Below are 22,915 nucleotides of genomic sequence, written 5' to 3'. Positions count from 1 at the left end.
CCGAAGTTGTTCATTTCCTTTATAAAATTTGTTTTTCAATTTTTCAAAATATTCACAATGACATCGCGATCTTCGCGACATAGTCACAACTACACAAAACAAAGGCAGGCATTGAATGGACACCAGCCCATTCAAAATTCATAACTCTTTGTCTCTCTCTCTCTCTCTCTCTCTATATATATATATATATATATATATATATAATTTCCTACATGTATGACTCTCTGAGTGTGTCTGTGACTGCGTGTTTGAGAGTTTGAGTTGGTCCATCAGTGGGTGCATAAATTCATCTCTTTCAGAGGGTGAATGAGAGTTTGTAACTGGCTGTGTGACTCACTGAGTGGGTCTGTGAGTGGATAGGTGTGTCTGTGATTGGGTCTGTGAGTGGATGTGTCAGTGTCTGGCTGGGCCTATGAGTGGGTGTGTGAGTCTGAGTGGGTATGTGAGTGGATGCATCAGTGTCTGAGTGGGTGTGTAGATATAAATATGAATATATATATATATGTAGATTATATAAATATATATATATATATATATAAATATATATATATATATATATATATATATATATATATATATTAAATATTTTATATCTGTCTATCTATATCTATAGCTGCTTAGAGTTAGGTAGTTAGAGTTAGGACCTAGTTTTTATAGAAAAAGCATGTTTTTACTTGCCTATATCTTTGGCGTGGGTAGATGAATCTTCATGACCACCACCTCCCTGAGGCTTTTATCACTTGTAATCGGGAGCCACCCAGTCTCCCACTGCAGCCCCGGGGACTGCCACCTCCCAGAGGCATTTAGCAGATTGTGTGTGAGGGGCTCCATGGCACCCCCACAGTCCAGGGGCAAACTGTAAAAAATAGCTCTCCGGGGCTATTTTTGTGGGAGGGGGGCCTTGTGGTCCCCCTCAAGGAGCCACTAATGGCCCTAGGGTCCACCACCCCACAAGGCCGGCTCCTGTTTTGTCCTGTTCTGTTCCGGGGTGCCAATCCCTGGGACATAGCTTTTGCTTTGACAGCTGCGGTCCCTGGGGCAAGATCGGGCTTGAGGAGGAGGGCCACGCAGACCCTGCCCCCCAAAAATAAATATTTAGGCCAAGCCCAGGGGGATGGGATCCCCATGCTCATGATCAGCCTAGGGAGAAAGGCCACAGAGTCCTCCCTCGCCCACCATAAAATTAGGCCGGGTCACAGGAGATGGGATCCCAGGGGCTGAGAACGGTCTGGGGGCTCCACGCAGTCCCCTTCCCTCAAAAAAGTAAATATTTATGTTGGGCCCTGTGGGAGGGGGCCCCAGAGGCCAATATCAGCCTGAGGAGGGGGGGCATGCAGTGTTCAGTTGTTATAGGGATTGACCATAGGGACTAGGCACAGGCCAGGCCCTGCGGCCAACCCCTCAGACGCCAAAGAAGAGAAACTGGCTGCAGCTCAAATCCTTACAGCGTGTTTATTTAAGTCACATATGCAACAGAAGTTCTACCCAACATCTTTCGGAGCCATACGAACCTTGAACACGGGTCATGTTACATTTCCATTTTCCTCAGATAAATACACCACGTGATACCAAAGAGCACAACATAAAAATTGAACTCTCCTGCAGTGTCTTATTGCATGTAGGATGCATCAGCCATTTTATAACATTGTTCATTACATGAGTGAACATCCAAATTTATCACATACTTAACTTATTGTACAGACTTAAATATTTGCATTTCTGCATAAATACATAGGTCATTCCTATAGTTAAATAAATGAGACTCTATGATAACTAAAATTTCCAATTCACTTTCAATAACCCACCAATATAGAATAACAATTCTGCCCAAGTGGGCAAATGTCACAGTCCCTCCTAATAATTAGGAAAAAAGAAGAAGAAATATAATCTGTACAATACCTCATCTCATACTACATCTCATTCTACAAAAATATTAAAACCCAACTGGAGTAGATATACATGTCTCTCTTGAATTCCTTATTCCTTATTCTGCCATGAGTAGTTCCTCTAAAATAAAAGAAAAACAGACATAAAATTCCTGTCACATCTTATATTTCCAATAACAAAACTGACAAACAAACCTAGCAAACTAACATTCAAGAGAATAAAACAAAGGATGTAGCAGAGAACAAAAAAAAGAGAGATGAAAATTATTTTCACAACGTAATCTACCCTGAAACTTGTACTGATTCAAATTAACAATTACAACCATTAATCTAAATGAACTGCCAATTCTTCATCCATGTTTAGTCCTCCTGGATGTAGGGTCCCGCCCCTGGTGATGAATTTGAGCTCAAGTCTTCGCAGCTCTTGCATTTGGTTCCCCCCTCTGGTTCAAATAGGAATCCTATCTAACACACAAAACCTCAAAAGACTGATGTTTCTATCATGCTTTAACTTAAAAGTGTCATGCAATAGGATGTTGTTTATCTTCATTTGTAGTTGCTCTCATAAGCTCTAACAATCTTTTTTTGGCTTTGTGGATCGTACTTTCAGTATAATATTTTTTGTATGGACAGCATAGTGCTTAAACACATACTCTGTGAATTACATGTAAGATGTTTCATTATTCTGAATGGCCGACAATCCATTGATAATTGGAGTGACTTACAATTAGTACTATATTTACATGCTTGACATGTAAAAAAAGCCTTGTATTCGTATGCATTCAGCAATCCCACCTGATTCAACTGAGCTGCAGCTGAGAGTATCTTTAAGAGATGTACACCTTTTAATGGCTATTTAAAGACCATCACCAATACACTTGTCTAAATGTTCATCTGTTTTCAGTACCTCTCAAAGTTTCATATGGCTACTTATCGAAGGAATTGATGAATCTTACTGGCTGAACCTCTTTGCTATTCTTCACTTTATTGATCATCAGCTCTTCTCCTTTGACATGTATATCCTTCTCACATGCCTGTTGTATGGTTTTGAGAGAATGCCCTCTTTCAATGAACCTTAATTGTGTGCGATATTCACAAATACGGGGTAATGCTCCTATAATATTGCTGCGTAATGTTGCGACTAATTCACAAATATCAGCAAAAAAATGTAAAGAAACATTTACAGACTAATTCATGCACTAATTCATTCACTCATGGTAGTACTCAGACAATAATTCAGCTACTGGCAGAGCCACTCAGACACCCACTAACAGACCCACACAGACAGTCATGCACCCACTCACATACCCACTCAGACCCTAATGCCCCCTATGCACCCACTCACAGACCCACTCAGAAACTGGTGCACTCACTGACAGACAAACTCAGACACTGATGCACCCACTCACAGACCAACTCAGAGTGTCACACATTTTCTCACAGAACCACTCAGACCCTCATGCACCCATTCACAGACCCACTAAGAAACTCATGCACCCACTCACAGACCCACTCAGACACTCATGCACCCATTCACAGATTCACTCAGACCCTCACACACACACTCACACACACACTCAGACACTGATCATCCCACTCACTGACCCACTCAGATGCCAATGCACCCACTCACAGACCCACTCTGATGTCACACATCTATTCACAGAACCACTCAGACCCTTATGCACCCACTCTCACACCCAGACAAACACTCTCACACCCAGAGGCACCCTGTCACACCAATTCTGATACCTAGAGCGGCATCCCCTTCAATCATGCATTGCTGGGGTTGGGTGGTTATAGGGGGTTGGCCTCAGGGTCATGTCACAGTCCAGGCCCTGCGACAAACCCCCACTGTGCATGGCCAAAGGTCATACACAGTGCAGGGTTGGGTGGTTATAGGGGTTTGCTCTCAGAGCCTGGCCATGGTTACAGGGAAGTTATAGTTAGGAAATAGAATTTAAAAAACTTAGAAATTCACTTAAAGAACCAAAGGTTACAAGGACATAATAGTTAGCTTCTGAATTTACTCGCACATACCCTTAGAAATTCAGCATTTGTAGTTACAGTTATTTCAAGTAAGATCATGTTTTGCTTTTCACTAATGACTGAGCTGAAATACTTATGTACCAACAAAAAAACCTCTGGAATGCACTTTTTAGTCCAAAGAAGACAGTTCTTATTTCACTAATCAAGGTTCCTAAAAGTAGATTAGCATGTTGAAAGCACACATTTAAAAATAGTTACAACAAATAAATGAAATCATACACAAATGATTTTCCACTGCAATATACAAAGAAAATATATGTATTTCTATTATAATGCAAAGCAAATAATGAATAAAAAATCCATCACCGTAGGACCTGTCAGGTGCTTCATCTTTCTTCTGGCAGCAAGCTGAAGACCCTGTTTGACTGGGAGAAAGAGAGATCTCTACTCTCACGGGAATGTATGTCAGGCATCTGAAGTCTGAATCCTGATTGAAGTCTCTGAATCTCCTACTGTCGATCTGGGTCTCTTTTATATCTTAAAAAACTGAAGAAGGAGCTTTATGGAAAAACCCCTCCCGCTGGCGCAAAACGTATTCAAACACGCTTGCTAGTTTGGGTATGCTTAGAAACTAACACGTTGGGATTTGGTCACAATCCCAAGATGTCAAGTGAAAGCAAGGCCGTTCCCTGCCGTCTGAGTACATTCTTATAAGCCAAAGCCCTTGTTGGGATTCAATAGGAAAACAAGACAGAATGAAAACAAGACAGACAACGTGGAAAATTACTGGCAGCCTTTAACATGGCAGTGTCTAATGCTATGATAAAGTCAATGGGCAGAATGAAGCTAAGGCTTATCTGAATACAAAATGGAGTCTGTAACTGGTGATCACTAGTGTGACAGTGGACAGCCAAGCCAAGTGCAAAGTGGTGCAACACGAAGTTAGTGGTCAACACACACATTTCACTATACATCATAAAAAGCATCAGCAGTCAAATTAAAGAAGAAAAAACTGTGCATGGTGGAGCATGAGTTATAGTTACTGCAGTCTGCCATGAGTTATAGTTAGAGCAGTCTGCCACACTTTTCCTTTCGTCCACTTACCCCGGGTAGGCCCGGTCCCTGGGGCAATAAGAGGTGGAAAAAAAAGGGGCGTGCACAGACCCTCCTGCTAGGGCTTTTCAAAGCCTCGGGGACCACCACCTCCCTGGGGCACTGTAAAATAAGTATGCAGGGGGGACTGTCAGCCCCCTGCGTCCAGGGGACCACCACCACCCTAGGGCTGAACATTAGTTTGTAATAGAAGAGGCCCATATGACCTCCCCCATCAGCCCCTGGGACCACCACTTCCCCGGGACTGAATATCAAACCAATGTTGGGCGTGTCTGCGTGGCCCCCCAAAAGCCCCAGGGAATGCCACACCCCTGGGGATGACATAACATAGTGGAGACACTCTCACATACACACAGACCCTCTCACGCCCATTTTCACACCCAGATAGAGGCTGTGTGTGGTACAGGGTTTTGGTTGTTATAGTGGGTTGGCCACAGGGCCTGGTAGGGTGTGGTGCAGGGTTTGATGCACATAAGGGTGGGCCACAGGGCCTGACAGCAGACCAGGGCCTGCAGCTAACCCTTGTAGTGCATCATTGTAGTTTGTGATTCTGCTACCGACTCTACTAATAACAATTTGAATGTTGCAAGGTTTCTTAAAATAGTACATTGATTGGTGGGCTCCACAAACTAATTGAAGGGTGTCCCACATGTTGAATGAGTCCCATGGGACACTGTGCATATTTAAGATACTGTTGTCTGGTGGAAGGGCTTGTCCACCCGTTATGCCTGTTTGTTGTAGGTTGTTAAAATAGGCAAGACCCTGAGGCCAGCCTCCACTGCTGGTTCAGTGAAGGAATTGGCATTCAACAGCTACCCCGCTGTTATGTATGCCAAAGTCTGAGAACAGTAAATAGGTGCCTGAGGTGTTTGGGTGCAGGGCCTTGTAATGGAGGATTTCAGATTTTAAGTAGATTTGTTAATAAACTTTGCCAAAGTTACAAGCACCTATGCAATTTATTAGCTTGGAGATGGGTTGACTTCTATCTCCACAGCACAGCCATGTAGCTCCAAAACCAGTTCCACTAACCTCGACTATGTGAAAATGCTCAAACACAACTGTATAAAGGTGCTAAACAGATCCAATTCTAAAAACAAATATACAATTATTCAATTTTTCCGAATTGGTCTCAACAATTGTTTGCACCCAATTTAACATTCCTAGTGTGACACACATTTTATACTGATCAACTTTTACTCTTGGCATAAATCCCAGGAGGGATTTGACATGGAAATATGACCTGAATCCAAGATTTGCATCTGTCGGTGAGGAGAATAATGTGGTTTCACTGCATAGTAAAACAGAAACCACATGTTTTTTTCTCAATGGAAAACAAAACTCTGAGGAGGTAGGTAAATTCATGCCCAGTGCACTAATGATGATTCTGCATTATAATAGTACCTCCTGGGGAAATATATTACTTTGTGTCCTGTGTGCACAATGGGAATGTGCATTAGTTTTGTGTGCCCCCGGGGCATAAAAGTATTTCAGAAGAGGCTGCAGATGCTTTTGTATCCCATTCTGTAATTCTAAAAGGTCTGACACACATGTAGCGTCAGTGCTGTCATGAGAGGGTGATTCCTCATTTGCAGTGGGGAGTGGCCTGAAGAAAATAAGGCAATCACTTTGTGCCTGTGCCTGTATATATGAGGGGTGCAGGCGTAGAGACACACATGCTCTTAGGAGGTGCACTAAAAGTGTGCTACAAAAAGGCAATTGTTATGAATGGGGTCTCTAGTAGACAGTGATTTGCACCCTGTCCACGTAGAGACCCTCACTCTCTTCAGGGTACGTTAGACAGACAGCTAAGATAACCCCTGCTCAACCCCTTGGTAGTTTAGCAAGAGAAGTCAGGCTTATCTCAGAGGCATTGTGAAAAGTATTTGTACACACACACACACACACACACAATAACAAAGCAAAAACACTACAAAAGAACTCCACACCAGTTAAAAAATAGCCAATATTTATCTGAATAAAACAAGACCAAAACATCCAAGATACGCAAGCAAAAATATCACTTTTAAACAGTTGCAAAGAGTCCTATTCCAGAGGAATCAATGTTTGTCTCTTTTTAACACACAGTACCTGGAAGGCGTCAAAAACAAAGATGATGTGGCCGCATTAGAGGTGAGATTTGGGAAAACAAAGTGATGAGTCTGTTCCATAGTGCGCAGGGGAGGTGATGCGTTGGTTCCTTGCTGACAGGGGATTTGATGAGTTGGGTCTCTCCCCACAGGGGTGGGGTTGCCTTGGTTTCTGGTCAAGCAACCTCGGTTTCTTCCTGTGGTATGGGGTTAATACGAAAAAGGCACCCAGGGATGATGCATTAGAAAATCCAGATACACTTTGATGATAGAGCCACGGTGGAACAGATGCTCCATCAGTCCTACAGGAGTTGCGGCAATCCTTCCACCACAAGGTAGGTGTTGTGTCAATTCCTTAGCTGCAGGCAGGCTCTGCATTGAGTCATCTTCTGCAAGCCAGGCAGTCAATTTTCAGCGGCGGCGATCCATTGCATGGATTTTATTCATCAGGACACCAGTTTCCACTTCCAAGGGCCCAGGGATTGAATTTGGCACCACTTGGCTAGTCAGGGCTCTAAGCAGAAGAGTTCAGGCACTGGCAGGTGAAGTCTCTGATGTATCTGATACTTCTTAACAGAAGACAAGCTCAGTTTAAGCCCTTGGAGATCCTTGGAAAGCAGGATGTAGAAAGCAAAGTCCAGTCCTTTCACTCCAAGGACAGAAGCAGCAAGCAGCAGGTCAGCACAACAAAGCAACAGGCAGAGTAGCAGTTCCTCCTACAGCATCCTGCTCTCCTCCTTGACAGAATGTCCTCAGTACAGAAGTGTTCTAAGGTTGTGGTCTCAGAAGTGCAATACTTATACTAATTTCTGCCTTTGAAGTAGGCAAACTTCAAAGGAAAGTCTTTGTAGTGCACAAGACCCTGCCTTTCCTGCCCTGCCCCCAGACACACTCCAGGGAGTTGGCGACTGCTTCATGTAAGGAAAGGCACAACCCTATTCAAGTGCAAATGTCAACTCCTTCCACCACTCTAGCCCAGGGAAACTCATCAGGATATTTAAGGCACACCTCAGCTCCCTTTGTGTGACCGTCTAGAGTGAATTAACAGCCATCCTGACACAGATGTGTATTCCACAGACAGACAGAGGCACAGAGTGGTTAAGCAAGGATATGCCCACTTTCAAGGAGTGGCATTTTCAAACTTACAATTTAAAAAACAACTTCACCAAAAGATGTATTTTTAAATAGTTAGTTCAGAGACACCAAACTCCACATCTCTATCTGCTCCCTATGGGAAATAACATCAGAAATATATATAAGCCAATCCTCATGTCACCCTATGAGAGAGATAGGCCTTGCAGTAGTGAAAATTGTATTTAAGAGTTTTCTACAATAAGGGCATGTAAACCACAGCAGTACATGTCCTACCTTTTAAATACACTGCACCTTGCCCATTGGGGCTGCCTTGGGTGTACCTTATGGGTAACTTGCACGTTTGGGCCTGGCAAGTGGGTGCAGTTGTCAGTTTGAACTAGCTGTGAAACTGCACACACAGCCACTGCAGTGGCATGTCTGAGATATGTTTACATGGCTACTCCTGGAGGTGGAACAATCAGTGCTGCAGGCCCACTAGTAGCATTTGATTTACAGTCCCTGGGCAGACATGGTGCACTAAACTAGGGACTTACTAGTAAATCAGGTATGCCAATCAGGGTTAAACCAATCATCAATACCATTTAGACAGAGAGCACTTACAATTTAGCACTGATCATCAGTGGTAAAGTTCTCAGAGTCATAAAACAGGAAAAATGAAATTCAGCACAGGATTAAAAACAGGAGGCCTGAGGCAAAAAGCCAGGGAAAACTCTGCAGATAGGTCCATTTCCAACAGCAATGCACTTTAAGTTTGCCTCCTAAAGGCAGCCCTATGGAGAGGAGAAACATCCCCCTTCAGGTGGGTGCAGTCACTCTCTTCAAACACTTGCAATAGGGATCTCTCTAGACCCTTCAAAGTGCAGGTAGCATGCTATGTTAATTAAACTGATATAGCCAAAACGAATCACCCCCAAGAGGGTCTCTCAGTGCTATAGCACAATAACAGGAAAGAGAGATATGGCGGAATCAATGGATTAAGTCTAGGCAGAACCGTATATGTACAGGTAGTCTGTTCCAATGGTGGGGTGCTAGGTATGAGAATGATATTCCCCTGTGTCTGACCATATGTATGCGGCAAGGGCGTAGCGGAAATTGTCCACTGGACCTTTAGCTGCTGATGGTCATATTGTATTGTATTGTATTGTAATAGTATTTATATAGCGCTTACTACCCCTGACGAGACGTTGAAGCGCTTTTCGGTGAGTAGCACGCTACTCTGGAAACCAACAAGAATTAGTGATGGATTAGTATCAGGAAATATGAGTACAGTTTTAGTATTATTATGAGTTAATTTGAGCCGCGCACATGAGAGTTTGTTAGATAGATTGACTGGAGTAATGGAGGAGTGGAGGAGGAAAGAAATCCAGAAGTGTTAATTGGGAGTATATCCTTCATTTACTCAACCCAAAGGCTTGGGATGAGTAAACGGGGATGGAGGAGGGAAGAGTCTGTGGAAGGGTTAGGGAGAGCATAGTAGCAGGGTGAGATAAATGAGGGAGAATTTAGTAGGGTTGTGTGGGAGGTCATGGTAGTAGAGTGAGGTTTGGTGATTCAGATGTGGGAGCGGAGGTGTTAGACCTGACAGCCTTAGGGTGGTCACCCCTAACTTTTTGCCTGCCTCCCTCCACTTTTGGACACTGTTTTTGCTGGTTTTTAGACTCTGCGCACTTTACCACTGCTAACCAGTGCTAAAGTGCATATGCTCTCTCCCTTTAAACATGGTAACATTGGATCATACCCAATTGGACTATTTAATTTACTTATAAGTCCCTAGTAATGTGCACTGTTTGTGCCCAGGGCCTGTAGATTAAATGCTACTAGTGGGCCTCCAGAACTGGTTGTGCCACCCACTTAACTGTGTCTCAGGCCTGCCATTGCAAGGCCTGTATGTGCGGTTTCACTGCCACTTCGACTTGGCATTTAAAAGTACTCGCCAAGCCTAAAACTCCCCTTCTCCTACATATATGTCACCCCTAAGGTGTGCCCTAGGTAACCCCTAGAGCAGGGTGCTGCGTGGGTAAAAGGCAGGACATGTACCTGTGTAGTTTACATGTCCTGGCGGTGTAAAACTCCTAAATTTGTTTTTACACTACTGTGAGGCCTGCTCCCTTCATAGGCTAACATTGGGGCTGCCCTCATACATTATTGAAGTGGTAGCTGTTGATCTGAAAGGAGTAGGAAGGTCATATTTAGTATGGCCAGAATGGTAATACAAAATCCTGCTGACTGGTGAAGTTGGATTTAATATTACTATTGTAGAAATGCCACTTTTAGAATGTGAACATTTCTCTGCACTTAAATCTTTCTGTGCCTTACAATCCACGTCTGGCTGGGTTTAGTTGACAGCGCCTTGTGCATTCACTCAGACACACCCCAAACACAGGGTACTCAGCCTCACTTGCATACATCTGCATTTTGAATGGGTCTTCCTGGGCTGGGAGGGTGGAGGGCCTGCTCTCACACAAAGGACTGCCACACCCCCTACTGGGACCCTGGCAGACAGGATTGAACAGAAAGGGGACCTGATGTACTTCTAAGCCACTCTTTAAGTCTCCCCCATTTCAAAGACACATTTGGGTATGAAACAGGGCCTCTGCACCTACCACCTCAGACACTTCCTGGAAAAGAGAACCTGAACCAGAACCTGCATCCTGCCAAGAAGAACTGCCTGGCTGCCCAAAGGACTCGCCTGACTGCTTTCTCTGAAGGACTGCTGCCTTGGTGTTGCCCTGCTGCCTTGCTGTTCCCTGGCTGTTGTGAAGAAGTGCTCTCCAAGGGATTGGATAGAACTTGCCTCCTGTTCCCTGAAGTCTCAGGACCAAAAAGACTTCCCTCTTGCAACTGGACTCCTTGTGCGGCGAAAGATTTAGCGCACAGCTTGCTCCGCGGTGAAAAATTCACTGCATGCCGACCCGGGATGACACCGCTCGACCTTGCAAGGAAAAGATCGACGCAGCGCCAGCGGTGCAACAGGAACTTCGACGCATGGCACACCAGATCGACGCACAGCCAACCTTGGACGACAACGCCCGACTCCCAGAGGGGAAATCGACGCCACGCCTGCGGCGAGGGAGAAATTTCCCCGCATCACCCACTGGAACGACACAGAGCCTGCCAACAAGCCCAGAATTCCACGCACAGACCCCGGGGCATCTGAAAACCCTGCAACTCGAAGAGGAGGCCGTCCGTGCGCCAGAAAGCCAACGCAACGTCTTCCCCGCGTGGAAAATAATGACACAAGTCCGTGTGTCAAGGGGCGAAACCGACGCACACACCATTTTTCCTTGCATCTCCTCCTTTGCGGCCCTTTGCAGAGATTTTTCACTCAAACCAGGTACTTTGTGCTTGAAAGAGACTTTGGCCCTCATTCTGACCCTGGCGGTCGGCGGAGAGACGGCGGTCGGACCGCGAACAGACCGGCGGTATTAAAAATGGCATTCTGACCGCGGCGGTCCCCGCCGCGACCGACCGCCACTTCTCCACTCCGACCGCCACGGCGGTCATGACCGCCGGGCTGGAGTTTGCGCACTCTGGCCCGGCGGTCGTCCCAAGACCGCCAAGGGTATTATGACCCTGCCTACCGCCGCGGTTTCTTGCGGGCGGGAACCGCCGTGCGAACCATGGCGGTAAGCACTATCGGGGCCAGGGAATTCCTTCCCTGGCACTGATAGGGGTCTCCCCCACCCCCCACTACCCACCCGAGTCCTCCCCCCACACCCTCCACCCCCCTGCCACCCCCCAGAGGTGGTACGAACCCCCTCCCCACCCCCAGCCCGACATGCACATACATGCACCCCGACATGCACACACCCCCAACATGCACATATACACAGCCCCTACACACACATACACAACGGGGACACATACCCGCACACATACATGCAGACATGCGCACCTGCCGAACAGCACACATTACCCATAGACACAGCAGCACCCCCCGCCCGCATACACGCACTCACACACCCCCTCTACACACTCACACGCACACCCCCATGCACGCCCACATCACACAACACCCCCCCACCCCCTCCCCTCACGGACGATCAACTTACCTTGTGCGTTGGTCCTCCGGGAGGCGACGGGAGCCATGGGGAGGTGACCGCCAACAGAAGACCGCCAACAGAAGACCGCCACACAGAAATGTGGGTCGTAATTCTGTGGGCGGTGTTCTGCTGGCGTGGCGGTGGAGGTTGACCAGTCTCCACTTTCCCGCCGACCGCCAGTGTGGCTGCTGGCGGTTTTCCGGCGGAACGCTCCCAGCGGTCAGAATGCGCACAGCGGCATACCGCCGCGGTCGGCGGTCTTCACCGCGGCGGTAACTCGGCAGTCTTGCGAAAAGTCCGCCAGGGTCAGAATGAGGGCCTTTGTTTGCTTTTGAAAGACTTAAGACACTTTATATCACTTTTCAGTGATATCTTTACATTTTCTTATTGCATCTTTGATCGTTTTTGACCTGCAAATATCCAGATAAATATCATATATTTTTCTAAACACTGTGTGGTGTATTTTTGTGGTGCTATATGGTGTTATTGTATGATTTATTGCACAAATACTTTACGCATTGCCTTCTAAGTTAAGCCTGACTGCTCAGTGCCAAGCTACCAGAGGGTGGGCACAGGATAATTTCGATTGTGTGTGACTTACCCTGACTAGAGTGATGGTCCTTGCTTGGACAGGGGGTAACCTGACTGCCAACCAAAGACCCCATTTCTAACAGGAGGGAAGAGCATAGGCAGAGTTATTTAGGAGATGAAAGTAGTAGAAAGGATTTGGGATGAGTCAGAGTGGGAAGGGAGGATAGTTTGATAGAGACATGACATATGATGATGATGGGTAGATAAGTGTGATAAGATGAGAGCAGGAATTCATGGATATCTAGTATAACAACCCACCCAGGAGCCATGCAATCACCCACGAACATGCCAAGCACAGAAACAACATATACACATACATACATATATATACATACACACACACATACAAACACACATGAATACACACACATATGCACATACAATACATAATTAGAACCATGGGTATATATTCTTAGTCAAACAGGTTTAAAGAGTGTGTGTGTATATTATTGTTATGACATAGTAGCAATACATATTTTCTAAAGAACTATACATAACTAGAAATATACACATAATCAGAAAACATATTTATCAACAAAGGCCTATGCAGTCCGTAGTTGTTTGAATATGGTGGTTATGAAGGAAAGAGACAACTCTTGAGTAGTTTTCTGAAGACAAGAAAGTTATCTGTGGCTCTCATAGTTGGGGGTATTGATTTCCATAGTGTGGCTGCTTAAACTGAGAAGGATGTAGCACCTACAGTCTTTTTCTTGTATGGTGGTGTTCTAAGGCGGGGTGCCAATTTTAAGTGGAGGTTTCTTTGTTTGATGTATTTGGTTATTTTGTTTCTGATAAAAAGCGGTCCTGTTCCATGTATAGCTTTGTGGGTGATACAGAGCAGTTTGAAAGTGCATCTTCTGGCAATGGGTAACCAGTGTAGTGCTCTCAAGGCAGGGGAGATATGGGCTTGCGGCTTTACATGTAATAGTAGCCTGGCTGCGGAATTCTGGATACGTTTTTTCATAATAGATAGAGATGATCCATGGTAGAGGCCATTGGCATAATCCAGTTTGGATAGTACAAGCGAGATAGTAGCTTGCACCTTGTGTGGAAATCTGAAGTGGGGGAAGATGCGTCGTAAAGTCTTCAAGGTGATGAAGCTTGTTCGTGCTAATTTGTCCACTTGGGCATTCATATTTAACTTGGAATCCATGGTGATTTCAAGGTTTTTAACTTCCTTGGATAATTGAGGAGGTGGTCCGAGATCGTCATGACAGACGCACAGAGGGTCATAACTTTTCCAGTCACCACATATGAGTATTTCTGTTTTGGAGGTATTTAGTTTGAGATGGCTCCAGGGCATCCACTGATCAACAGCTCTGAGGCAACTGAAGATTTGTGAGTTTTCAATGTTTTTGGGGCATTCTAATTTAAGTAGTATTTGTGTGTCATCTGCATAGTTGTAGCATGTGAGATGGAAATCATTGATCAGTTCTGGTAAAGATATCATGTAGATGTTGAAAAGCAAAGGTGGATGATATTAGATCGTTTTTGAAGATAGGAAGTAATCCATTTGAGAGCAATCCCTTGAATGCCGGCTTCGTGGAGTCTTTGAATTAGGGTGTCATGGTCAACCGTATCAAAGGCAGCCGAGAGGTCCAAGAGAAGTAGTGCAGCAACTCCATTGCGGTCGACTGTGTTTTTAAGATCATCCCAGATTGCTATGAGTGCCGATTCAGTGCTTCTTCCTGGGCGGAATCCATTCTGGAAGTCTGAAAGTATAGAATTGTCTTCAATGAATTGTGACGTCTGGGTGAATGCTGCTCTTTCTATCAGTTTGCCCAGGAAAGGTCCATTTGTGATTGGTCTGTAGTTGTTGGGGTCTTGTGGGTCTAGGTTTATTTTCTTTAATAACGGTCATATGTATGCCTTTTTCAGGTCTACAGGTAAATGTTCCTGTAGTTAAAGAGTTGTTAATGATTCTTCTTACAGGTGTGGCAGCAGAAGTAGATAGAAGAATGTTCTTGAAGATTTGTGGTGGGCAAGGGTCAGAAGGGCAACCGGAAGGTCTGCTTGCTTCGACCAAATCCATAAATTCACCTTGGGATATTTGTTTGAAGTACTGTAGAGGTTGGGTTGGTTTATTCTTAGAGGGTGTTTTAGGAAAGGGGTTGGTGCTGATGGCTTTCTTCTGTTTTAAATAGGAGTCCAATGTGTCTGCCTTGGTTATGTAGTGAGTTGCCAATTTGTTTGTGAAATCTTGATTAGTGGGATGACTTCCTTCCATACATGTAGGTTTTCGAAATTCATTGAGAATTTTATAAAATTCCTTGGTTGTAGATTGAGCATTTTGAATTCTGTCTGAGTAGTACCTTTTTTAGCTTTTTTGATTGATGATTTGTATATTCTGTTAAGTTTGTGTAGCTGCAGTTTGTCTTGACTGTTGTTTGTTTTGAGCCAGGTCCACTGCAACATTCTGATTTGTTGCTTTATCTTTTTAAGTTCTGTGTTTCTCCAAGGTGTTGGTTTTCTTTTGTCGTGTTTAGTTTTTCTAAGTGGTATTAGGATATCAAAAGCTTCCTGTAGACACTCATAAAGTTTTGGCACAGAATTAATTGTATGTAGATCTGTGTTGGTTGTTAGTTGTGTTTCTAAGTCATCCAAATTGAGTTTGCTCCATGGTCGATAGGTGCATGTATGTAAGTAGTTGTGGGGTGTGTTGATTTGTGGAGTTGTATGTCGGAAAGTTATCAAATGGTGGTCTGACCAAGTGATTGACGTGATGCTATGAATAGTAACTAGTTCAGGCTTGGCAAAAATGACATCTAGGATGTGTCCAGCGATGTGTGTGGGATTGTGTACAATCTGATGTAAGTTCAATGCGACTAGGCCAGTGGTGATAGCTTTTGGATGGGGCATATTGGGTTTGTCAAACCAAATGTTTAGATCCCCAAGAATGCATAGGTTGTGGTATAGAGTAATAGGGTTTGAGACTGTGTCTAGAAAAGCATCTGGGAATGTGGAGTTGTTAGGTGGAGGTCTGTAAAGGAGGAGAAAGTTACAGGAGGAAGTTGGAGTAGGGTGGCATCTGGTAAGAAGGGCTTCACAACCTTGTATAGAGATGTTGTCTGTTTTACTGAGGTTCAATGCCTGTTTGAACATAATAGCTAGTCCACCTACTCTCTTGCCTATACGGTTTTGTGTGATGGTTTGATAGCCTCAGGTTGTGTGACTGTGAGCAGGTCATAGATGTGGTGCTTGTTTTTTTAGAGTGATCGAGCATTTATGAGCTGGCAGTTTAGCTGTGTTAATGGTAGTGTTGTTTTGTTTAAGAGAAGGGTAAGTAGTATAATATGAGCTTGAAACAGGAGTGTTGCTAGTTGCGATCACTGTTTGAGGCTCACACTAGTCTTGCTTTTCAATCTAGTGTTCCTCTTCCAGCAGGTTAAGGAGGCATTTTGTTGGGTCTGTGTGTGTGGGTGGTGGACTTGGTGGCTGAGAGAGCCATGAAGAGTGTACTGTTTTTTGTAGGGTAGTCTTATTATGTAATAGACAAGGGGATGCGAGGTTGCTAAGAGTGCCATGTTTTTTATTTTGTTTGTGTTTGTTTAGTGTGGATGGAGTATGGGTTAGGGGTGGTGGAGAAGCATGTGGATCAAGATGTAAGGCTCTAAATTGTTCAATGGAGGAGAGGCGAGTGAATGAAAGATGCTGGGTTGGGGTGCTTGTAGTAGGTGCTTTTTGTGAAGAGTGAGAAAGTAGGGGTGAAGATAGGATGGAATTTGTATTCTTTGTGTAGTCCTGAGGGTGGGAGTGGGTATGATGATAAGTGTAATGTAAGTTAGTGTTGATTTGATATGCTGATGTGTGTGGTCTGTATTGTTGATGTGGAATAGTGAGAGGGGATATTGGTGTAGCTGTTTTTGGTGAGGGTTTTGTATGTGAGTTAGTGCTGGTGAGTGGAATTTGAGTGTTAGATGGGGTGTTGATGTGTTTTGGAGATGAATGTACGAGGTGTGTAAGAGGTGATGGATGTGTGTCAGGGGAGTTAGTGTTAGTTGTGATGACTGGAAAAGGTAATATGTGTGGTGGAGTGAAGTGTGGGGATTGTATGGTTGAGTGTAATTGGTGAAGAGAGGGGAAGAGTGTTTGTAGATGGTGTGTTTGAAGGCAGGGTTTGGGCATTGTTATGATGACTGGTGGTCTGTGTGGAGCAAACAGCAGATAGTGTTGTTGGTTAGTATGAGCAGAGAGTGTGTATCTGGAAGGCTGAGAGAAATGTATAGTGCGATTTTGTGTTGTGTGGGTGATGGCAGGTTGTGTTAGTGGGAGTGGACAGAGTAGTGTTTGCTATGAGAATGAAGGTGTTTGACTGTTGTAGTTGTGGAGGATATGTGTATATGTGTTGTATAAGAGGTGTTGTGTTGGGTGATGGGACATTGCAATCTGTTTGTGGTCAGTTTGTGATGCATGAGTTGGATGTCTTTGCAGAATATGTGTTTGCATGTTGAGGGATGTGTAGGGGCTGAAACCATTCCTGGTCAATTGAGAATTGGGCAGCATTTCTGGCCCTAGGCCCTAGTCCCTACCTGTCCTGAACAGGCCCAAACAGGCAACTGCCCTTGTCCTCTTCGCCCTTTGCCTCGACGCCGAGACTGAGACGCCCTGAGGCCTAGGCTTAAATAGCCCTACTGGCCAATAAGAACCTGGTCCTAACCCTAACCAATCCAATGTCTAGCCCTGATTCAAACAACTAATGGGAGACCCAGCCCTAATTACCAATCATAGCCCTATTCCTGCCAACCAATCACAGCCCCAGCCCTAAAACCATCAACCAATCAGAATCCCAGCCCTATCCACCAATCACAACCCTAGAACCAACAGCCAATCAGAATCCCAGCCCTATCCACCAATCACAGCCCTAGAACCAACAACCAATCAGAATCCCAGCCCTATCCACCAATCACAGCCCTAGAACCAACAACCAATCAGAATCTCAGGCCTATCCACCAATCACAGCCCTGGAACTAACAGCCAATCAGACACAGCCAGAGAACCAACAGCCAATCAGATTCTCAGACCTATCCACCAATCATAACCCCAGCCCTGGAACCAGCAACCAATTGAAAGACCATCTCCGAACAACCTATCACAACAACATATGCAACAACCAAAAGGAACATATATAAGGAGCAGGTTAACTGAACTCCAGTCTCTGTGGGCAGGGAGAAAGGCAGCTGCTGCTCTATTCAGAATCTCCTTGGATACAGACAGGCTGAATCCACACTTCCAAGCTAGCAGAGTCTACTTTCCAGGTAAGGGAGAGATTGTTTAAAAAACAAACACTGGAATACTGCTGGGCGCGCACTCTGAAATCTGGCTTTTTTAAAGGCAAAAAACAGGGGGGCACACAGTTTTTAAACACAATTTAAATCAAAGAAACAGATTAAAACAGTCTCCTAAAAACACACTCTGCAAGATGTATGTGCCCTTTTTACTTAAAAGAAAAAAAGGGGGGGGTATGTGCCACAAAGTAGCAAGGCAATTCACACAGTCACGGCAAAAACACATTTTAAAAAAACACCACTTTAATAGAGGCCAGGCTGCCTGAATCACAGAGAGTCCACAGTAAAACAGACACAGGTAGCTGAAATAAACACTTTTGAATAAATAATACTATTTGCCCAGAAAAATCTCAGGGCTCCTTACCTAGGTCTTTTTGCAATCCTTGAACACTGGGTTGTATTAGGCCACAGGGAAGATGCCGAGGCTCACAAAATGGAGGTGGCTGTCTTGGGCTTCCCTCCACAAACTTAAGGGGCCAGAGCAGGTGTGGGGGGGAGGGCTCAGGTGCAACAGGGGCTCAGAGAGCCAATCAGCTAAGTCCAGTCCCTGTGGGCAGGGAGAAAGGTAGCTGCTGCTCTATTCGGAATCTCCTTGGATACAGACAGGCTGAATCCACACTTCCAAGCTAGCAGAGTCTACTTTACAGGTAAGGGAGAGATTGTTTAAAAAACAAACACTGGAATACTGCTGGGCGCACACTCTGAAATCTGGCTTTTTTAAAGGCAAAAAACAGGGGGGCAGACAGTTTTTAAACACAATTTAAATCACAGAAACAGATTAAAACAGTCTCCTAAAAAACACCCTCTACAAGACGTATGTAGCCTTTTTACTTAGAAGAGAAAAGGGTGGGGGGGTTATGTGCCACAAACTAGCAAGTCAATTCACACAGTCACTGCAAAAACAAATTTAAAAAAACACCACTTTAAAAGAGGCCAGGCTGCCTGAAACACAGAGAGTCCACAGTAAAACAGACACAGGTAGCTGAAATAAACACTTTTGAACAAATAATACCATTTACCCAGAAAAATCTCAAGGCTCCTTACCTAGGTCTTTTTGCAATCCTTGAACACTGGGCTGTATTAGGACACAGGGAAGATGCTGAGGCTCACAAAATGGAGGTGGCTGTCTTGGGCTTCCCTCCACAAACTTAAGGGGCCAGAGCAGGTGTTGGGGGGAGGGCTCAGGTGCAACAGGGGCTCTGAGAGCCAATCAGCTAAGTCCAGTCCCTGTGGGCAGGGAGAAAGGTAGCTGCTGCTCTATTCGGAATCTCCTTGGATACAGACAGGCTGAATCCACACTTCCAAGCTAGCAGAGTCTACTTTCCAGGTAAGGGAGAGATTGTTTAAAAAACAAACACTGGAATACTGCTGGGCGGGCACTCTGAAATCAGGCTTTTTTAAAGGCAAAAAACAAGGGGGGGGGAGACAGTTTTTAAACACAATTTAAATCACAGAAACAGATTGAAACAGTCTCTTAAAAACACACTCTGCAAGGTTTATGTAGCCTTTTGACTTAGAAGAAAAAAAGGGGGAGTTATGTGCCACAAACTAGCAAGGCAATTCACACAGTCACGGCAAAAACAAATTTAAAAAAAACACTGCTTTAAAAGAGACCAGGCTGCCTGAAACACAGAGAGTCCACAGTAAAACAGAAACAGGTAGCTGAAATAAACACTTTTGAATAAATAATACTATTTACCCAGAGAAATCTAAGGGCTCCTTGCCTAGGTCTTTTTGCAATCCTTGAACACTTGGCTGTATAAGGACACAGGGAAGATGCTGAGGCTCACAAAATGGAGGTGGCTGTCTTGGGCTTCCCTCCACAAACTTAAGGGGCCAGAGTAGGTGTGGGGGATAGGGCTCAGGTGCAACAGGGGCTCAGAGAGCCAATCAGCTAAGTCCAGTCCCTGTGGGTAGGGAGAAAGGCAGCTGCTGCTCTATTCAGAATCTCCTTGGATACAGACAGGCTGAATCCACACTTCCAAGCTAGCAGAATCTACTTTCCAGGTAAGGGAGAGATTGTTTAAAAAACAAACACTGGAATACTGCTGGGCGCGCACTCTGAAATTGGGCTTTTTTAAAGGCAAAAAACAGGGGGGGCAGACAGTTTTTAAACACAGTTTAAATCACAGAAACAGATTAAAACTGTCTCCTAAAAACACACTCTGCTAGATGTATGTAGCCTTTTTACTTAGAAGAAAAAAGGGGGGGGTTTATGTGCCACAAACTAGCAAGGCAATTCACACAGTCACGGCAAAAACAAATAAAAAAAAAACACCAGTTCAAAAGAGGCCAGGCTGCCTGAAACACATAGAATACACAGTAAAACAGACACAGGTAGCTGAAATAAACACCTTTGAACAAATAATATATTTACCCAGAAAAATCTCAGTGCTCCTTACCTGGGTCTTTTTGCAATCCTTGAACACTAGGCTGTATTAGGACACAGGGAAGATGCTGAGGCTCACAAAATGGAGGTGGCTGTCTTGGGCTTCCCTCCCAAACTTAAGGGGCCAGAGCAGGTATGGTGGGGAGGGCTCAGGTGCAACAGGGGCTCCGAGAGCCAATCAGCTAAGTCCAGTCCCTGTGGGCAGGAAGAAAGGCAGCTGCTGCTCTATTCAGAATCTCCTTGGATACAGACAGGCTGAATCCACACTTCCAAGCTAGCAGAGTCTACTTTCCAGGTAAGGGAGAGATTGTTTAAAATCAAACACTGGAATACTTCTGGGCGCGCACTCTGAAGTCGCGCTTTTTTAAAGGCAAAAAACAGGGGGGCAGACAGTTTTTAAACACAATTTAAATCACAGAAACACATAAAAACAGTCTCCTAAAAACACACTCTGCAAGTTGTATGTAGCCTTTTTACTTAGAAGAAAAAAGTGTGGGGGGGTTATGTGCCACAAACTAGCAAGGCAATTCACACAGCCATGGCAAAAACGAATTAAAAAAAAAAAACACCACTTTAAAAGAGGCCAGGTTGCCTGAAACACAGAGAGTCTACAGTAAAACAGAGACAGGTAGCTGAAATAAACACTTTTGAACAAATAATACTATTTACCCAGAAAAATTACAGGGCTCCTTACCTAGGTCTTTTTGCAATCCTTGAACACTGGGCTGTATTAGGGCACAGGGAAGATGCTGAGGCTCACAAAATGGAGGTGGCTGTCTTGGGCTTCCCTCCACAAACCTAAGGGACCATAGCAGGTGGGGGGGGGAGGTCTCAGGTGCAACAGGGGCTCAGAGAGCCAATCAGCTAAGTACAGTCCATGTGGGTAGGGAGAAAGGCAGCTGCTGCTCTATTCAGAATCTCCTTGGATATAGACAGGCTGAATCCACACTTCCAAGCTAGCAGAGTCTACTTTCCAGGTAAGGGAGAGATTGTCTAAAAACAAACACTGGAATACTGCTGGGCGCGCACTCTGAAATCAGGCTTTTTTAAAGGCAAAAAACAGGGGGGCAGACAGTTTTTAAACACAATTTAAATCACAGAAACAGATTAAAACAGTCTCCTAAAAACACACTCTGCAAGATGTATGTAGCCTTTTCACTTAGAAGAAAAAATTGTGGGGGGGTTATGTGCCACAAACTAGCAAGGCAATACACACAGTCACGGCAAAAACAAATTAAAAAAAAACCACCACTTTAAAAGAGGCCAGGCTGCCTGAAACACAGAGAGTCCACAGTAAAACAGACACAGGTAGCTGAAATAAACACTTTTGAACAAATAATACTATTTACCCAGAAAAATCTCAGGGCTCCTTACCTAGGTCGTTTTGCAATCCTTGAACACTGGGCTGTATTAGGACACAGGGAAGATGTTGAGGCCCACCAAATGGAGGTGGCTGTCTTGGGCTTCCCTCCACAAACTTAAGGGTTAAAATATAGGGCTGGAGCTTGTTTTGTAGGTATGAAGACCCTTTGCAGATAGCAACTTTGTACTATGCAGAGGAGTTTGAACAGGGCAAGCATTTGTATTGGTAGCCAATGCAGAGATGTGAGTGTAGGCTCATAGGGGGTGCAGGGTGGAAGATTCCATACAAGTTGAGCAGCAGTATTCTGTACTATCTGAAGTTGAATGCAGCAGATAGATGAAGTAGTACCATCTAAGCTGGGTGGGCTTCATCCAGGGAGAGTAGGATGGTGTCTAGTACTGCCACCAGTATAATTTCTGTGCTGTATGTTAGCCAGTTTCTCTATTATTTTGCTGAGAAAAGGGAGCTAAGATATTGGCCTATATTGGCTAGCTCTAAAGGGTTAAAATGTATGCATGGTTGTCACATATAAACTGGGATACTGGTATGAGAGAGGCACAAGTTTTTTAATTTAGTCTAGTGAACTCATTCAAAATCTTATATAAGTTTTTAGTTGAGATTCCTGGATTGTTAATTCTGTCAACTATGAGGGTCTTTCTGGCTTCCCTTATGTTTAAGTAGTAGGTGCCTAATGCTGCTTTATAGTCCAGTTTGTCCGAAGGGAATCTGGGGCTCTCCGCATTCATTTAAGTTTTCTGCAGGCTGCTTTTTCTGTTTTGAGAGACTCTGAATACCTAGGAGAGAGGGCTTTATTAGGTTTTGTGCAACTAAGTTAGGCAGGAGCAATGGCATGTGAAGCCTGATTGAAGGAGTTCTGGAATTCTTCCCCAGTAAGATTGACACCTGAGTGCAATGTGGAGAGAGGTGTAGAATAGCACAACATGAAATACAGAAGTGATAACTTTCACCATAGTCTCATCATTTGAGGTGATGCTGTCTTATGGCCCAGTAAGGAGCTGGAAGTTTTTTGGAAAAATGGTCTGTCCTGACCATCGGTATGAGAGAATCTACCTG

The sequence above is a fragment of the Pleurodeles waltl genome, chromosome 1_2 (assembly GCF_031143425.1).
Source record: "Pleurodeles waltl isolate 20211129_DDA chromosome 1_2, aPleWal1.hap1.20221129, whole genome shotgun sequence".
NCBI classification, from domain to species: Eukaryota; Metazoa; Chordata; class Amphibia; order Caudata; family Salamandridae; genus Pleurodeles; species Pleurodeles waltl.
The sequence above is the reverse complement of the archived record's forward strand: the minus strand, read 5'-3'. Positions refer to the sequence as shown.